This window comes from Sinohyriopsis cumingii, chromosome 10 (assembly GCF_028554795.1).
Source record: "Sinohyriopsis cumingii isolate HCF-2022 chromosome 10, ASM2855479v2, whole genome shotgun sequence".
NCBI lineage: Eukaryota > Metazoa > Mollusca > Bivalvia > Unionida > Unionidae > Sinohyriopsis > Sinohyriopsis cumingii.
The window spans coordinates 99,421,507-99,441,475 of NC_142970.1; the positions used below are offsets into that span (position 1 = coordinate 99,421,507).

At 36.0% G+C, this 19,969-nt stretch overlaps 1 protein-coding gene across 1 annotated transcript in view; it reads left to right on the forward strand.

The window, feature by feature from the left end:
• The first annotated feature begins 234 nt into the window (after positions 1–234).
• The window catches only part of LOC149790718 (uncharacterized), a 395,180-nt gene continuing 375,445 nt past the window's right edge, over positions 235–19,969 (forward strand). The window contains exon 1 of the mRNA XM_089973252.1: positions 235–434. The gene's annotated coding sequence lies outside the window, so the exon portion shown is untranslated. The remainder of the gene's footprint in view (positions 435–19,969) is intronic.

Sequence of the window (19,969 nt, forward strand, 5' to 3'; positions counted from 1 at the left end):
GCATTGCGAGTTAGCGCGGGGCCCAAGGGGGTTGCCTCGTTCGCCTTGCCCTAGGGCCGGGCCTGCTTAATCCATATATACAGTCGCTTTATTCGTAAATTCAGTAACTAGTTACGCATAGTAGATATATACGGTAACCTTTATGAAATATTAGGCCACTTGCTAATTTTCCATTCTCCGCCGTAGGTCATGTGACACAACTGTGTGTTTCCTTACGGTTAGTTATTCTGCCTGATCAGCAAGTTGGGTTGTACATTCAGGCAGCAGAAATCTGTCCCATATCGTCAGAAGCCTAGACCTAGACTAGAGTGGAAAGTTTCTACGGCTACACCATGGGCGCCTAACTTTGTTCAGTTATACTTGGATAATTATTCACTGTTTGTAGAGGTAGAGACGATAAAGAAAAGAACGTTTGATCCGGGGAAATATTGGAGGTAAGTGTATATTTTCTTTGTTTCATTTATATTTTTTTCTGTATTTTGCAGAATACTGTTGAAATGTATGTCTCAAGAGTACATTATTATAAAGGTATTTAAATGTTCGCATTACCTATGAAATTAAATTGTTTGCAAAATTATTTTCAGTTTCCTAAGTATTTAAAATGGAGTTTAGAAAATATATTGAAAATTGCGCAGAAATCAGAGTGCAAATTTTCCATATAGGTTACAACCGGAATATTTATAACGAGATACGCTCGTAACAAATCTCTGAAGTTTCGTAATATATGGGGAAAAGATGCCCCCCCCCCCCTTTTATAATCACTTTGATTATAAAGTTTTATATTTTAAATTACTGCAGTGTATATTAAGGGGTTTTACAGTCCTAGCTTGACAAATGGATGGTTTTAAATCTTGAGGGGCAGAATAATTGTACACTGCACGAACAGTCCTTGTTCATGTGCAACCTGCAATAATTCTCCTCTGAATTACACAGAATTTTGGCGGAAATCTCCGCTATGGAACTAGTAGATTCCAACAGTTGCTGCTGAACATTTGACTAATTTTACTTGATTATTAGATTTTTGTTTAAAGCATATACTGAAACTAGTCGTTCAAATTCGGAATTTTGCAATACGGAAACTGAGGTTTTGGGGTAATTTCTGGTAAATGTGCGTAATGGAAATGTCGATGTAGCAGCTTTTACAAATCTGACCCGACCAAGATGACAAAACAGATCACTATTGATGAAAGAAATGATTTTGTTTCCCTTTATGCAGGCGTTGTCAGATATTGTCTTGTCTGATAATTGATGCATACTAATTATTAAAACTTCTTATTTATGGCTATCATCAGATGACAAGTGTCAACATTTTAATAAATCTTCATTTACACTGAGTTATTCTGCCTTTGAGTTTGCGCACCGATTGGTTGATTCAAACAATGATTGAACCATTTACTATTTGCACTAATCATCGATCATCATTAGCGAATATATGATTGCTCTGAGACCATACTTTTAGACTGGTTCATAATTCAGTATAGACTCGACCATAGTTCACAGTTCGTTGGTCATTATAAACTAAAAGATAAGTATAGGCCCACTCTTAATTCATAGCTCAGAGATGACTATCATAGAGAAACTCGTTGATAAGTCCAGAGATGTTCCATATAGACTCTCAGAGACGTTCGTTACATATTCTCAGACTCAGATACGGGCATTATATACTCTCAGACCTCAGAGACGTTCATTACATACTCTTAGATCTCAGAGGCGTTCATTACATACTCTCAGACCTCAGAGACGGTCATTACATACTCTCAGAGCTCAGAGACGGTCGTTACATACTCTTAGACCTCAGAGACTGTCGTTACATACTCTCAGACCTCAGAGACGGTCGTTACATACTCTCAGACCTCAGAGACGGTCATTACATACTCTCAGACCTCAGAGACGGTCGTTACATACTCTTAGACCTCAGAGACGGTCGTTACATACTCTCAGACCTCAGAGACGATCGTTACATACTCTCAGACCTTAGAGACGGTCGATACAGACTCATACATAAGCACAGAGAAGGTCGTTACAGACTCGTATAGAAGCTCAGAGAATAACATTAAACGACAATGAATAGGTATGACTTTACTACAATGTTTTAGTTCAGATGAAATCATTCACCTTCAGTAGTGCAGATATTATCCTTAGAAGTTTCCACAATTTTGTTTAAAGTTTCTGTGATGCGGAACTCCTCTACGACAGTGGCTGTTACTTGATGCTTTTTTTGCAATCATACATTTTCATAGTTGTTTGGGCCTAACCCATTCCCGATTTAATTCATAATTTTTCAGTCAGACATTCAGTTTTCTGTTAAATAACCATCTTGACGTATACCTGACACAATATATACTTCATAATTGAACTTGAATAAAGTTTATACTTGAATAACGTTTGAACTTGAATAATATTTGAACTTGAATAATGTTTGAACTTGAATAATGTATGGCTTATTATAAGACACATACACTAATTCCTCCATAACAGATCTTGTGTACACATTCATTGTCAAGGAGAAGTGTAAAGTTCTAGTTACTGCATACACGAAGCTGCATGCTTTGATACTCAGAGGTGTTCTGATTTATTATAGCTTATACTTTAGTGCAAATGGAACACTTATTGTTGCTCTTTCAACCCATAAACCACCCACCCACACCACCCCAAGATCCCTACCACCATTTACATAGTGAGTGTCCCAACACGGATGCCATTTTAGTTAAACCTGTACGAAAACTAGCAATCACAATTTCTCAAATCACCATAATTTAGATTTTCTTTACGTTTTTCCCTTCTTCTCTCTGCATGTTAATGTATAAGGTTCTTTCTCGTTGCTGTTGGGGAGGGTTTGGGATTTTCAGCACGGGATAGGTTATACATCGCGACGTTCATTGTTACTGGTTGAAGAAGTTATCCGGGAAAATCCCAATAAAAACCACCGAATCACTGGAAGATACCGTCAAGCTTTCTCACCTACCCATATTAGCCAAGGCCGATAATTCAGCCCCACACCTATGGTATTCCTGACTGACAGTTTCGGGGATGACATCACCTATTCATTCAAACCTGCAAAAATATGCAGACACTTGTGTCTGCACACATCAGTGAACATTTTGTACACCTACCGATATTTCTCGCGACAGTTGAGCTAATGTCGTCTGAAGTAAAACTTTTGTCGAAAAGTACATGCTATTTTGCGTATGAAATCCTGTGTATTGCAACTTGTAAATCCAAGTGGAATAGCACAACCCTCTCTCATTTGGCCATTTTGAATTCCGCGTTCGGTGTGTATGTTACCAAATACCGGTAAGTGTCTAAAGCATACGCAGGTGTATTCCTGGAAGATTTGCATGCAGCAAAATTCACATTTTAATAAACAAGTGACATCAGACTAAAATATCGTCTATCAATATCAATACAGACTTGGGTGTTTGATGTATCGGACTAACAATGACCGACACCAAAACTCAACCCCATGCAGACGGAGTTGATATAACGGTGATCGGTAAAGGTGAGCGCTAGAGACAACTCCGTTACCGGGCTCCTCTTTCTTCTACAAAAATAAGTTACTGATAATTTGTCAAAAAAGAAAGAAATAATATAAAACTGAGCAGTCAACTTATATAGAGATGCTGCACTGGTTATGGGAACACACAGTGCAATCCATACATCAATTACGCAATGTTGCTAATTTAATTTAATTTAATTTACATGATGAATGAAAAAGATAAATTACAGTTCGTTCTACAATAAATCTAATACACACAGACAGATATATCCGAATATATTCTATGCAGCTTCATGTGCATGTGATAGACAACTAGATCTAAGATATTCCACACGCACATATGGTGCAACCATATCCCTAAAAGAAAATACAACATAATTTTTTTCCAGATAAGGTACATGGTGCATAATGGAACTAGACAACATCCATTTCTTTATATATTTTACAGAAAACTCGAATGCGTCCATGTATTAGGATTTAGATACACACATAACAACATCCATCCAAGAATCCATCCATCAATGCACAAGTGAAGTATTTGTTTTTACGTACGTACGTAGGTACGTACCTACCTATCTACATACATACATACATACATACATACATACATACATACATGCATGCATGCATGCATGCATGCATCCATCCATCCATGCATGCATGCATCCATCCATCCATCCGGACGGACGGACGGACAGACAGACAGACAGACACCATACATACAACCATGCATACAACCATACAACCATACATACAACCATACATACATACATACATACATACATACATGCATGCATGCATACATACAACCATTCAACCAGACATGCATACATACATACATACATACATACATACATACATACATACATACATACATACATACATGCATGCATCCATCCACACACACACACACACATACATACAACCATTCAACCATACATACATGCATGTATACATACATACATACATACATGCATGCATGCATGCATGCATCCATCCATCCATCCACACACACACACACACACACACACACACACACACACACACACACACACACACACACACACACACACATACATACATACATACATACATACATCCATACATGCATACATACATACATACAAATAGACAGACAGACATACATACAGACAGACAGACGGACATACGGACGCCGGCACGCGGTAGTTTGACGCCTAACAGGCGATAAGGATATTTGTTAGAGATAAAACCCGGAGAAGGTTTATTCATAAAATATTTTATGTAGAGTGACCCTAAATATAATTATGTAATCGAAATCATCCATTTGTACTGTTAGTGACGGGAAGAAAATAACAAAAAATGAACTGTTCCTTAGACGGATCAAATGAATGTAATGTATAGACTTTCACAGCAGGTGAAAGTACTCTGTTTAGATGGACCCTGACTAGAAGAGCATTCTAAGACTCTAACCGCTTTAGATCACTGCCATCTCCCCTCAACCTTGGTTCGAGCCTCGACTTGGCAAACGCTGGTATTTGAGAAAGTCTGCCAGTAGCTTCCCGTAAGTCAGTGGTTCTTCTCGAACATTTTTCCTCCACCAAATATAATTCCCGCCAGGTATAGCCTGTCCTTTGCTGGCATATGTCGTTAAAACCAAAATCCAAACCAAACTCTGTTTAAGAAAAAAAACAAAACATCAGAATGTTGTAATTATCCATGAAAACATCGTAGCTGTAAAATTATTATTGCGATATAGTGAAACATTTGTGAATACTTTATTGTGCTGAAGACATTATTTTTAATTTCATTTCATGAATCATTAACACCAAAGTTGCATGAGCACCAATCCCAGTCGTGTTTTAAATAATCGAAGGAAATCATTTGAATTCCATTTTAACTATTAGGTAAGTAAGAGAGAGAGAGAGATCACTGTGTGTGTCTGTCTGTATGTGGGGGGAGCGTTGTGTAACTATGTAAATGTGATCTGAATGTAAATATACATATAATAGAGAGTCACAAGGCGGATTAGTTCCATGCAACTAATTCTGTCTTCCTCTTTAAATAAAAGCACTAATAATAATAATAATAATAATAATAATGTTGCTTTTCTGCAAATACGAGTAAATTAATAATATGTTAATAAATGCAGGTCATGGTTTTGAGAAATTGTTAAGTTTGGCATCATAGATAAAATCTAAACGTGTAATTGTACACTTAGCATCTAATCTCCAAAGTATTTATTGCATATGAAAAAGGGCTTGCCGCATTAAACACGATATACAGATAGTAAAATTTAATTATAATAAATGAGCCATTGCTCTGTTTACTGGATGCATGATCATATTAGAGATAAAAAGTATAAGTCAAATAAACTGAACTTCAGTAATCTCACTCAGGCACTGTTTCGATCAAGCAAGTATTATTCTTCATTGTTAAAAGTTACTAATGCAACATTTAGTTCAGACCACCCACCCTCTCTCTCTCTCTCTCTCTCTCACACACACACACACACACACACAGACAACTTAATCACTTGTATGTTTCGTTTTCTGTTTCTTCCGTCCAAGACATGTTTTATTTATGTATTGAATTGTGTGCCTACATAACAGTGGTTCTCCGGTAAAGTATCAAGTGAAACGATCGCTTATTCTTCTTCCCACGTACGACTAGACTTAATGACTGAAACATCAACATATCTTCAATTTATCAACAGGAAGCACTTGTGTATTTAGACTCTAGTATAAAATGTGATAATGAAATGCAATACATGCTTTTGCAATAATAAAATTCAAGAGCTTCCCGAAAAAGACAATATATTTTATACTGCGACGCAATTGCAGATGCGATAGTATGTGTTCCATACGGATGTCGTCGCTTTCTTATTTCTGAATATGAAACGTTTAGCATTTATACTGAGGCCATGTTTGCTATGTAACTTATTCATATCTATACTGTACCAGAAGTGATATAATCTCACCCTAACTTAAATGTCTTTAAAGCCTTTTTAAAACAAGGTATTGGGCCTTAAGCTTAAAATCTCATAAAATTGTTTTTATATACCTGAGGCAAAATTTAGGTTAGACCAGATATAATCTGTATATCTGTAGGTGGTTGAATATTCCAGAATTACTTATTTTACGTCGGACTGCATAAGGTTATCGCTTCGTGCATTTGGGAAGGCAATTGTAGTGTATCGAGTGATCTACATCCGTTAAATTATCAAACAGACGGAAAGAAGCCATGCTACACAGATGGTAACAGAACTACACAGTATTCACAAATCGATTCTGAACAGATAATCATCATACTCACTAAGGTAATGTAGCCTGTCTATCCGTCTGTCTGTCTTTCTGACCGACCGATCGACCATAGGCCAGTGGATACATCTATATTGACCAACGGGCGGTAACTAAAGAAGGAAAGGGATTAAGAACGGTCAACAAAAGGGTTAATTAGCGTGTTTTTGTGAAATATATTTAATTCCTGCACTTTGTTTACAATAATATAAGTAATTCGCATTTATGAAAAAGTGAAATATACTATTCGGAGGTACAAACATGACCTAAACATAATTGAAAATACCCTCAATATCAATTTCGTTCCTCACGTCTGACCTTAGCAAAAACGAGAAGCAACTCGTTTTTTTTAGCACTTTGGGAGGTCAAGATAAAGGGCAAGTGACCTTGAACCTGATCCATGTTACCAACAACTGACAATGAAAAACGTTTAACAACACTCAGTAAAACCTGTTTTGAGGGACGTTTGATAATAAAGGGTAACAATTTAACCATGAAAATTCTTATCCTGGTTGTCCTTTAAATAGTAGGCACTTATACAATGTGGACACTGGACATTGGTCTCTGATCCTGATTGTCCTTTAAATAGTAGGTTATACAATGTGGACACTGGACATTGGTTTCTGATCCCACTATCCATTTTGATTGTATAGCATATGCAGTTTTAGTGGTACATTTAACATTAATTTTCTCGTAGCGAATGTAAATGTAGGCCTGTGTACATGCTTTTCAGAAGCATTTTGTAAGGGAGCTTTGAAAAGAACGCAGACCACTCAGTTCAACATACCACTGGAACAAACAATATTTCGAACATCTTATATTTGTTCCCAAATATAAAGAAAGTTTCCATCGTACACGTTCATATGAAGTACACACACACACACACACGTGTGTATATATATATATATATATATATATATATATATATATATATATATATATATATATATATATATATATATATATGTATATATATATGTGTGTGTGTGTGTGTGTGTGTGAGTGTGTGTGTGTTTGTACCCTTGTCTGTCTCATAGTATTGTCCTTCTACCCTTCCCGCTCTCCACCCTCCCCTAGCCATCCCCAACGCAGAATCGTACCGGCAATCGCAAAGGTCGCTATTCTGATAAAGTGTCTAGTAACACCATATGACGAATGCACATAATAGTAAAAATTAAGTTGTTGGCGGAGGTTTCAGCTGCAACAGTATTTTCAAATATTATTTTCAAAATGCTAAATATCTATGTTTGTGCGTACATGAGGGAGGTCCAGAAAGAGCGTTAGTTCAACTCCCATAGCAAGGTTCAACTCACGTTTTACCAAGTTATATTTAGTGTCCCGCAAGCTACGATTTCAATTCTGCGAAAAATGCCAAAAGTGATTTTATCATACGACACGCTATACTTTTCGTGTCAATATAAAAACGTTATCTCGGTGGGTCTAGTGTCTCTCTGATACGACATCAAAAGGCTACTATTTTTGTAAAAAAAGAAACTCCACTATTATACCGAGAAGCGAACGATTTTTCATTACAGTACAATGCGGTAGACAGTGATATGAAAGTGAAGAGGAGCAGGTCTCAAAAATACGTTAAATTTACTGCTTCAATCGTTTTACTTGAATGAAATCCACCATAAGGTCAATGTAAGTGACAAGCAGATCGGATTCTTAATAGTGTAATCGTTAGCTTCGTTATCATTCTCGAAGTAAATGGTGCAGTCATTTAAAAAACAAATCCTATAGCGAAAATTGATCAGGGAAACAGATTCGTCCTTATCTTTGGATATTTTTAATTAGGTGTTCAATCTTTTTCGATTTTTTCGCAACTGATATTGTAGATGGTATTATATTGTAGAGTGCATATACAGATTTACAGAATTTAAGGTTTCTTTCCTGCTAGGGAGTTACAAATGTGCATTTGTGGCAAAATTTAGGTTACATGTGTATATAACAATTATTTCATGTACTCTCAGGTCTGGACAGAATTTCTTTGAAGATGGCAACTCGTACAGAAATAAATAAAAGTGAGATATGTAGCTGCTCTGTTCTTGAAACTCGAACACGTATCAGAAAAATCTCAAAATTGTGCGCTCTACTTCTGGAAAGAATTAACATTTTTGTGACCTTCTAGCAACTAAAAAGATACGTCAACCATCAGCAGACTTGGATAACACTGTGCTGCTTTACCACCACTTCATGCATCTTTGGTACCTCTCATTATAAAGGTGGTGCTACTTGGTTCGGTACGTTTTGCAGAAAATGCTACAAAAACCGAAACACAGCGACTGACCAAAATTCCAGTCGTACAATGCCGATTTTCTGCGATACATAAATTAGCACAACTTCCATCGTAAGGTGACCCATGTAATTAATAACCTAAATTTGTTTTCTGTTTAATTCTGTATAATCTTTTCTCTCTTCCCCGCTCCTTACAACCCTGAGTAAAGGTAACATATAAATAAATATAAAATAACCAATTTTAGGGTAATGATTCAGAACACGTTTCAAATATGAAACAGGGACTGAATATAAAAATTTAGGAAGCTAAGAAAAGGACCCAAGTTAACAAAATCCTTAAATTTATATCGTTTTCGTTCTAAATTAAAGGGACATGCACTGAAAGGGTTTATTATGCATATTAACCCATGCTTATATGCTGATTATTACCTTAATCAGGGTAAGGGATGGCGTAAAGAAGACTCGATTACCGCCAAAAGAAGATGATATGGGGGATGTCAGCATAAAGAAATCATATTTCACCCACTGATGTCCGATCCCGTGACTTCTACGACAAACGGCCACTGCGCCAGCCTTGATGCGTTAATTTCCTCTAAATCCCACGCTTAATTGGACTCCCTAACTCAGATTTGTTGATTAGTAAAAGGATAATTTATATGTATCTGCAGTACAAATTTGTTTTTTAAATTTTGCGGATTTAACAAGAACTCAGTATAATATCCACGTGGTCTGTTTCTTGAGATCTGTAATTCTAACTTCATTTCATTTCTATTTGATTTTGTTATCTTATTTGTACGACTTGGGATAATTTTAATACGGTGGCTCATAATGTTTATAGTTGGAAAAATGTTTCTGGAAATAAAAGTTTTTTTCCTGCTTTAAGAGTTTTGGAAACAACTCCCATAGTTCTTCAGACATAAGTCTTCTTAATAAAGCCCGTATCTAATCCATTATTGAATGGTCTTGCTGGATACCAATTCAGTATCCAACTTCTAAAATAGCCATTGAATTCAGGTAAAGATTTTTCATCATTGTGCCCATGTTTAGTGAACCCCACCGACATTTTGATGTCAGCGATTTGTTTTAGATATCAGATGCTTTTAGAGTTTAGTTGATACCACGCATTCTTGTTCATATGCCTTTTGGTTAGATCTTATTTGATGTCTTTCACCGACAGAATACTCAAGACAGCCTCTCTAAGCACTCTCTGCGTCGTCAAGTAACTTTGCTGTGTTAAAACAACTTTCATCCTATAAAACTCCCTCATCTTGTATAGTTGAAGTCAAAACGATAATAACAAAGGAAGAAGCTGTCAGAAAGTACTGAGCAAAAATGAAATTAGAAATCAACCTAAAATGTAGATTTTTGCCTGGCGGAGTCTGTAATGAAAAGCATCTTGTATCACTTTTTGTCATCTTGCTGGACTTTTAAATTTCGTCCTCTAATAGATTTAGTTAAGCCATTTCATGTAGTAATTTATTTAATCCAGATTCACATAAGCTGTTTGAGGTTCCTGCTCTATGTGAAGTGGGAAACAATTGTGTTTGTTTTCAACATGTTCATCGCTTGGTTGGTTTGTTTGCATTACCAAAATCTCATTCCAACTGAGTGAAAAGATAAACTGTCATGGAGTGATACGTCATCGTATCAATTTGGTTTTCAGTGCCACAATCCCATTCCAACTGAGTGAAAAGATAAATTAGCATGACGTGATACGTTATCGTATCAGGTTTTCAGCAGCACGTGCCATACAGATCGCTGGAAGAAAAAAAGATTTCTTGAGCCACCTTTTGGAAGTCAAGAATAGAAGAGCGTATGTCGATTTATACAAAAATGAATGGACTTTTTAGTTCAGAATTTGACGATCTCTAGGCGAGGATTTGCTGGTTTTTTTGGTGAATTTTAGAATTTGATTTTCAGTCAGGCTACTTCAACACATTCAGTTGATTCCTGGCAACCTGTTTCAGGCCGATGCTGTAGACAACGTATATTCAGTTGATTCCTGGCAACATGTTGCAGGCCCATGCTTTAGACAACGTAAACTTTGTATATAAGACGAAACCCTTGTTCCCAGTGGTTGCATTGGTTTGGTTTATTTTGTTCCCTCAGTTTTATCGCATTACTTCCTCTTTATTTCTGTAAGGAACGCATACTTTAGCAGCTACATAAAGACAATCATATGCAACAATGACGACATTAGATTGCTACATTCCACTAAGTATTATTGACGCACTAGTTATGTTGGTAACAAACAGACTGATTGGAGATTCTAAGTCGAAAATGTAGAAAGAAATACCACACATCCCTTTCAATCATTCCCCCGGCCAGGCCTTAGTCTGCAATTATTCTCCCGGCCAGGCCTTAGACTGCAATCATTATACCGGCCAGGCGCTGGTTTCCCAACAATTTTTGACCAGGCCTTTTTATGAAAAAAAATGATTACCCGGCCAAGCCTATCTTTTTTAATCATTCGTCTACCACGCTTTAGTTGTCAGTCACTCCTCGGTCAGGCCATTCGATTTTAATGATTCCCATGGCCAGAATGCAGTTGGGTTAGACTGCATACATCAATAAGTTAAAGAAGCTATTAAGGATTCACTAGATATTTGTTACTTGTACGAACATGTGCTGTTCGTATATTTTGCAAGTACTTTGTTTAGTGCAACAGAACTAAAGTAAATTTATTAGCAAAGATCTGTGGTCTGGCTATAATGTGTGTGTGCTGAATGTAAACGAGAGAATAATGTCAATTTAAGGATGCAAACATCATGCACAATAGTACCTGCTTTTCGAGGATGGACTCATCGTCACAAGACACCGGCGATAATCCGTTATACTCCTCATCAAAAATTAAAACTAGTATATTAACTGTTTTCTTATCAAAGTCAAATGTCCTATGTTTTTGAAGTAAATAATATGTCCTATTAAACGTATATTTAAAAATCATTTTAGAGAAGTACATTCTTTTCATTATGTTTTCTTAAAGAAAATTCTCATAGATCCTCCTCCGCCTGGTTTCGTATGGATCATCGTCATAGAAACATGTTTACCTCGCCGGTGGCCTAAATGGTCGGATGCGGGAGGGTGCGGGTTCGAGCCACGGCCGAGTCAAACCAAAAATGGTACTAGCAGCTGCCTCGATTAGCGCTCAGCATTAAGAGGACCGGTCGGCCTGGCGTCAGAATAATCTGACTGGGTGGGACATGATAATACTTGTCATGGGCATGACGCCCTTGTGCTAGACATCACATTAAACTGCCATATAGCAGACATCGTAGCGATATGACGGGAAACTTGCTACTTAAGTTACATTCAAAATCCATATCACACACACACACACACACACACACGTTTACAAAATTATAAAATACCGAGAACTACGGTATGCCTTTAGATTTATGTTTTGTGTCACAACATAAGATCCTCCCACGAATGTATGCGGTATGAAGGTTGAACCAAAAAAAATAGTCTTTGACCCAACAACGTTATTTTCTTTTTTTTTGGCACTATTGAAACATTAAGGTGTCTATAGGACAAAGTCTCATGTCAAATAGCCCGACTGCAAAAACTAAACTGCCACAAACATCGCACAGGTATTCGCTTTCTTGAGAAATGCTGGGACCTACTCAAGGATAGGATTACAGTGTAAGACGTCGACCCTGATATTTATGTAAGGGACATTGGTGGAAGTCTTACTACCAGAATAATCGGTGTTAAGTAGTAGTTTCGAGGCCAGTCGACTAGTGAACTGGAGACAAATTTTCGACAATATCTCAGATAGTTGGCAGCTCATATTGAAACTGTTGCTCAGAAACAAATCTATGTCATGCTTTACTTAATGTGATGCCTTTTCCCCTATTAAGGTCTATCCATGCATAACCATGCGGTTAAATTTTGAGACTTTGGTCGGCGCATATTCAGTAGTAGAAGGGAGATTGTGGCAGATGAATGCCGAAGTCTGTTAACTTTGGTACATTTTCTTTAACGATACTAATATATACCGGTATATGAGAACATTTGCCCAAATGTGATTAGTTATGCCTGTTTCATTTTTCAGCATAATTTGATATGAGTACACCATCCTCCTATTATAACACAATTTGTATGTCGTTTCACGTTCTGAAAGACAGTCCAATATTATCGTGCGAACCATTCCATTTACATCGTACGTGCCTGATAAACCATTCTGCTTTTATGGTAAAGTTTCATGTATGAAGGTAAGAAAGTAAACCATTCTGCTTTTATGGTAAAATTTCATGTATGAAGGTAAGAAAGACAGTAAACCATTCTGCTTTTATGGTAAATTTTCATATATGAAAGTAAGAAAGACAGTAAACCATTCTGCTTTTATGGTAAATTTTCATGTATGAAGGTAAGAAAGACAGTAAAGTGCTCTTTTACGTCAGGAAATAAAATTCAGCGTCAAAATGCCCGTATGAAAAAAAGAAACAAACAAAACAAACATACAATATAATAAATTATAAACTGGGCGCACTAACGTCCTCTAATATAAAAAAAACCTGAAACAGCTATAGCTGTCGTTTTCGCTCTCGCAAGAAAAAATACTTAGTTTCACACTAGCCAGCTTTCTGACACTCATCCGCCGCCGGCTGCAAACATAAATATTTTTGCTTCTCTGGGAATAGAAAAGGTTGTATCATACATGTATATTGTATACTTGTTTGAGAAAAGTAGCTAATACACTTATCGTATTACTGTGATAATCATATTTTGGTATATATCTACCAATTCTGAGATAAAGACATTATAATATTTACAATTTCTAGCTCATTATCCAGGAAACTCTTCATCGTTACCAATTAGGAAATTCGGAAAATGCGATATAAGGTACAGTAATGTTTGGTACGCAATTTCCGAATGTGATCTTGTTTCAGACGGACTTCATGGCTCTATCGTCTGCTTCCAAAAAGAAGTTTTTGTTGTACTGACAAAATCATGGCTTGGGCCATTAAGATATTTTTAATATTTCTAGTTTTGGCATTCCATCGCTAGGGGCGCTGCTGTTGTAACCAGGAAACCTCGAGGATAAAGTAACTCCAGCCTTATTGAGCATGGCAATAAGGACTCGGAAAACGATTGTACCATTTTTCAGGTCGCAAAAAAATTAACGGTAAAGTTCGGGAGGGGGGTCGGAGGGGGGGGGGGTGCGTAGAAAATTGTCAGGTACATAATAACTGTTATCGTTCGACATAAAATTTAATAATGTAAGAGTTCACTTCACGCCTAATTATAAGTAAAATAACGAGGTAATTGAGCCTATCTACAGATTACCCGACATATGCTAACCGTTTCAAATTAATGTTAATATGCGACGAGGACAAAACCTTTGACTTTACATTTATGCACAGAACGTAAATGTCACAGTACATTATATCAAAGCAGCAGGTTTATGTGAGGTTAGAATAATTTATAAAAAAAACAACAATTGCCTTGTCTAAAAAGACACTTATAAATCTGATCTTAATATAATGTTGTTTTAAAGGCGAAACGCGATACCGAAAATTACTGACCTATCTATTATGACTTTAATCAGGGGTCCTGCAATAGGGATACGGTATAATTTGTTACAACCCAGCTACAGCTGAAGGAAACAGGTGTGTTTCGGTTGAAACCATCGTGTTATTTTTACTGTTGTATGCAGACGACTTAATTGGCCCTACAGAGGTAAAGATTTAGTCATTTTTACAAGCATCAAGGATGCATATTTTCTTTAAAAAAACCTCCCGGTAATTGTGGGAAGAAGACTTTACCTGTGCAAGCATTGATGACACTGTATATTTTGAAGCAAGGTCTTTCAATATTTTGCAAAATACTTGTAACTGTATTGCTCGTTTGTTTGACTCGACGATAGCTCACCTTGTGATAACAATACTATTGAAAAAGTTTATTTGTCATTTTGTAAACACGTTCTTGGTATAGCTAAGTCTATTCTAAATGCATATAATGACTTTGGAAGAATGTGTGTGTGTGTGTGTGTGTGTGTGTGTGTGTGTGTGAGAGAGAGAGAGAGAGAGAGAGAGAGAGAGAGAGAGAGTTTTAACGTATTTTTAAAACATTTCAGTCATATCCTTATGATGTCTGCAGTGTGGCAGTTTACTAGTGATGTCTAGCACTGTGGCATCATGCCGCAGACGTGTAGCATCATGCCCTACCCAGTCACCTTATCCTGACACCAGAACGACCAGTCCTAAATTAACCTCTTCATGTTGAGCGCATAGCGAGGGAGAGTTTGTACCATTTTCATACGTCTTTGATATGACTTAACCAGGATTCGAATCCGCCACCTCCCGCATCCGAAGTGGGCACTCTAACCACTTAGGGTATTTAATATTAAAGTATTTTGAAATGGAGAATATTTAATATTAAAGTATTTTGAAATGTTGCTTAGAATTCTAAAAATGCCAGAAAACATATCCTAAACGATATTACAGTTTACAACTATGATGGGAGACAATTTTGATTGTAGCTCAGCAATGTTGGTTTGGTTGAAAATTAAGGGATTAACGCCATTTTTGGCACATGATTGGATATGCATGGCGGCCAGTGAACTGAGTGAAGGAAGTACACTGGGTAACTACTCAAAAGCTTCTCACCTACCCACTTTGGCCGGGCCCATGACTCGAACCCACGCTTAAAGAGGTGAAATATATGTGATCTGTAAAATCGAGCGCCTTGAACTGCTCGTACACTCTGGGCACAGGCTATGCTATGAAGCTTCTATTTACATATCGATCTGGCAATATTTGCTGAAGTCGAGGGGTGGGGGTAGGCGTATGATGAAAATACATTTCTTAGAATGTTTGGTGAGTGATGTGAAGATATGTTTAGACCTTCCAGAAAATCATCTCCCATCGCGTTATTACTTAGCGTAGATGAAAGAAGTGGTTAGTCGCCATTAGGCGCAATTTTGCTTTAATTCATTGACTTGTCTTGTTTTTCGCACCAGATCGGCACGGACACAAACTGATGAACTATAAAATCCCTAAGAAACTCGCTTCTTACAACTGGAGAGTGTTTAATTTCCTTTTAATCTTCATGTATGGAATTAACACGGTTGGAAAAGAAGACATTTTTTTTTTCACTGTGAAAAGACAGCAGCAGGGAAGGCGAACAGACCACTTGGTTGAAATATAATTTGCTTAAAACAAAACATCATACAAAAAAAAAATAAAGTCACAAACATCTTAGGGGTTATTTTGTTTTTTTCTTCGTATGTATTTTGTTTATATATACACAAGGTCGCGCCTTCCCTGCTGCTGTTAATTTATCCAAATATTTTATCGAGACCTACACGATATCGTGTTCGAGGATCATGTAAGTTTATTGTTATAAATCCATGTGGAGTAGCTTGCGCTGGTGAAAAAAAGTTTTTAAATTTATTTATATCCATGTCACCGCCAGACCAAGTTTGATGAATATTTCGCAACGTATGTGTATCAACTCCATTAGACACAACTAAAATATTACAGTTGTCTCTGAACACTTTTGGTATTTGTGTATATCGCTGAGTAACATAAATCACATCAGTGTTTTTATGTCTACCACGTGAAAAAAATCCTGCAGGATTTGATTGTTTGTCCAGCATCACATCCTCGTATACAACTAAATTATTAATAAATCCGTCTATGGAATCTACGGACGGTGCTTCATCAATATCGGTTATAAACTCGATAACATCTTTATCTAATAATCTTGCGTTTTCATTATAATCTTTAAGTACATCATAACATCGTTGATCATCAATTGATGGTGATATCAAATACAACTTATCCCATTTTAACCATCTCACTATAAGATTAAGCAACAACTGTGTCTTTCCGCTTCCAGATGGTCCTATTATTATCATTCTGATGGAATTCGGTAACGCAGGATGATGCTTGACTGGTTCTCGTTTTCGAGTCGCTGAGAAATCAATTATATCCATGCTGTGTAAAATAATTATGGATTTATATTGTGTGAAATGTAGGACGCGTACACCGACGGATACACTAACAACTATTACCACAAAAAATTAACAGATCAGCGGTTACGGGTAAGTGTGCGCGGTGTGGTGCAAAGAAATTTAAATTTATTCCTGGTGATAAGTCAGGGACAAATCTACATTCTCAAAAAAATGTAAACAAAGAATCATCTTCCAATATCAATAATAGAGATAAATTATCATCTTTAGCACGCAATTACCTCGAATTATATTTATTAACTATTTATTTTTATTTTTGCTATTTTCTTGGGTCTGTATTGTACTCACATACTAATAATTTTTTCGACTTGAGCAAAGGGAGGTAATTCTGTAAACATATTTCTCCGTATAGTGTGATTTTTATGATAGTAATTAGTTAATTAACCATCTACATCATAATTAATAACATAATTATACTCGTAGAAGGATTTTTATGGTTTCTAGTTTACAAAATAGAAAAATAAACGTGGTTTCATTGTACAATATAGCAAGTTATTTTTAGATCGGTTTAGAACACGTTGTTTTAGAGCAGATATTTTACGATCTATTCAGAAACCGCTGTCTTAATGCAGATATTTTACAATTTACTCAGAAACCGTTGTTTTAATGCAGATATTTTACAATCTACTCAGGAACCGCTGTTTTAATGCAGAAATATATATAGCTTACGATCTATTCAGAAACCGTAACTATAGGTAACTATATAATAATTTCTGAAATGTATATATATCAGATGCTTCAGTAACTCACTGCTAGAGCGCCGAACTATGAAACTCGAGGTCTGGCGATTGAGTCCCATGACTGACAACTGTCGGTGGTTACGCTTATTTGTGACTTTTAAAATTAATCGGGGGCTCCGCTAAAGCCTTGAAATTCAACAGAAAAAAACACCCTCCCACCACGTCTCCAAGTGGTGGATACATGTTTTATATCACCCACGGGCTGATTACTGGCGATCTGTGTCAAAATATGTTGAGTGTAGAGAAAGCCCCCGTATATGTTGTGCCGTCTTTATTGTAAATATTATAAATGCTACGTGTTGTGCCGTCCATATTGTAGATACAATGCTGTAAATATTATAAATAAAACGTGTTGTGCCGTCCTTAATTAAGATTTTGTGACGCTAGAATGCGGTGGCAATCTAGGAGTTTATATGAGGGTTGTATTGTCCTTATGTGTATCCTCTGAACTTGCTAGAATGCGGTGGCAGGCTAGGAATTTATGGGGATTTTTTTTATTGCTGAAGAAACCATATATCGAACAATTCAGATTGTTAAAAACTTATTTTGTATATATATATATATATATATATATATATATATATATATATATATATATATATATATATATATATATATATATATATATATATATATATATATATATATATTCTAAATAATGAATCACAAAAATATCAACGATGTAATTGTTGCTATTAAAAAATTAGAAAAAGACAGTATTAATATATCTGATGAACTGAATCCTGAAAAGATTATTCTGATTTTGAATTTTTAGAAGAACGTAAAATTGATGGTGGTTATACACTGCCGTCTGAATACAAGTTTATAAAACGAATTCAGACGGCGATTTTCCAGTCGCTTGCTGCAGCAAAAGATGATCAGGTCAAGGAATTCGTCACTCTCTCTGCCGCAGTAGAAAAATTAGATTAGAGTTATCTCGTGAATACGAGGCAAAGAAAACAATGCTCGTGTAAGACAATTAAGAAAAATTATGTCAGCGAGTAACTTCGTTACTGATGAAACGACCGAGCATGAGCACGTGTAATATTTTATTATTCTGAAATATTTTTTTTATTCTGAAATTTTTTTCATTCTGAATTTTTTATTTTTATTCTGAAATATTTTTTATCATAAAATATGATCGATTTGCATAATTTTGAGTACCTAACTACATATCAGAATTAGCAAACTGATCGATTTGCATAATTTTAAGTACCAATCACCCCATGAGAATCACAAAATTTATTGATTTTGTTAATTTTGAGTACCAAGCACCCCATCAATTTCAGATATTTCAGAATAATAAAAAAAATATTTCAGTATAATAATAAGATACTTTTTGTAGTATTTTTTGCAAAACTGATCGATTTACATGATTTTGAGTACCTAACTACATATCAGAATAAACAAACTCATCGATTTACACGATTTTAAGTATCAACCACCCCATCAGAATTAACTACCTGTTCGATTTACACGATTTAAGCAACAACCACCCCTTCAATTTCATAAAAAATAAAATATTTCAGAATAAATAAAATATTTCAGAATAATAATAAAATATTTCTGATTAAATAAATTATTTCTGATAAAATAAAATATTTCTGATAAAATAAAATATTTCTGATCAAAGATCATTACGATAAAAATTCTTAGGATAAAAATCATTGCGATAAAAATCTACGATTTTACATACAGATTCACAATTAATTCTTCCCCACGCAGGTCAATTAAGTGTCCGAGGTGGTCAGTGAGTTTGAAATTTATTCGTGATAATACACTATTATGACACCGTAGATAAACAGGATTAGTTGGTTCTTGCACGATCAAATCCCCAGGGGGAACTTGTGGAGTGAACGTGTATAAGATATATCCCTGCTGAGCCTGATTCGACTTTCCAAGGTCTATTTGCTAGCTACCCTCGACTACGTCACAAACGAGATTAACCGCAATTGTTGATGTTTTATTAACTACTCCCGGAGATACGTGTCGTCCGCCTCCGTATGGATCATTATTATATCTAAAAACAGTTGCCGGTGGTAGTGTTTCTTTGTATCGTGTAAGTATATCAGTAAAGTTTTCATCGATGATTTTGGTGGTGGATTTTTTAGTTCGACTGCGTTATACTCGGGAAATTTAAAATTTACCAGTGTAGCTTCTGTCAACGAATACGCGTTTAAAAACTGTTGTTTGTAGTCTGACTTTTCAATATTTATTGCCTGAATTAATCGCTGGT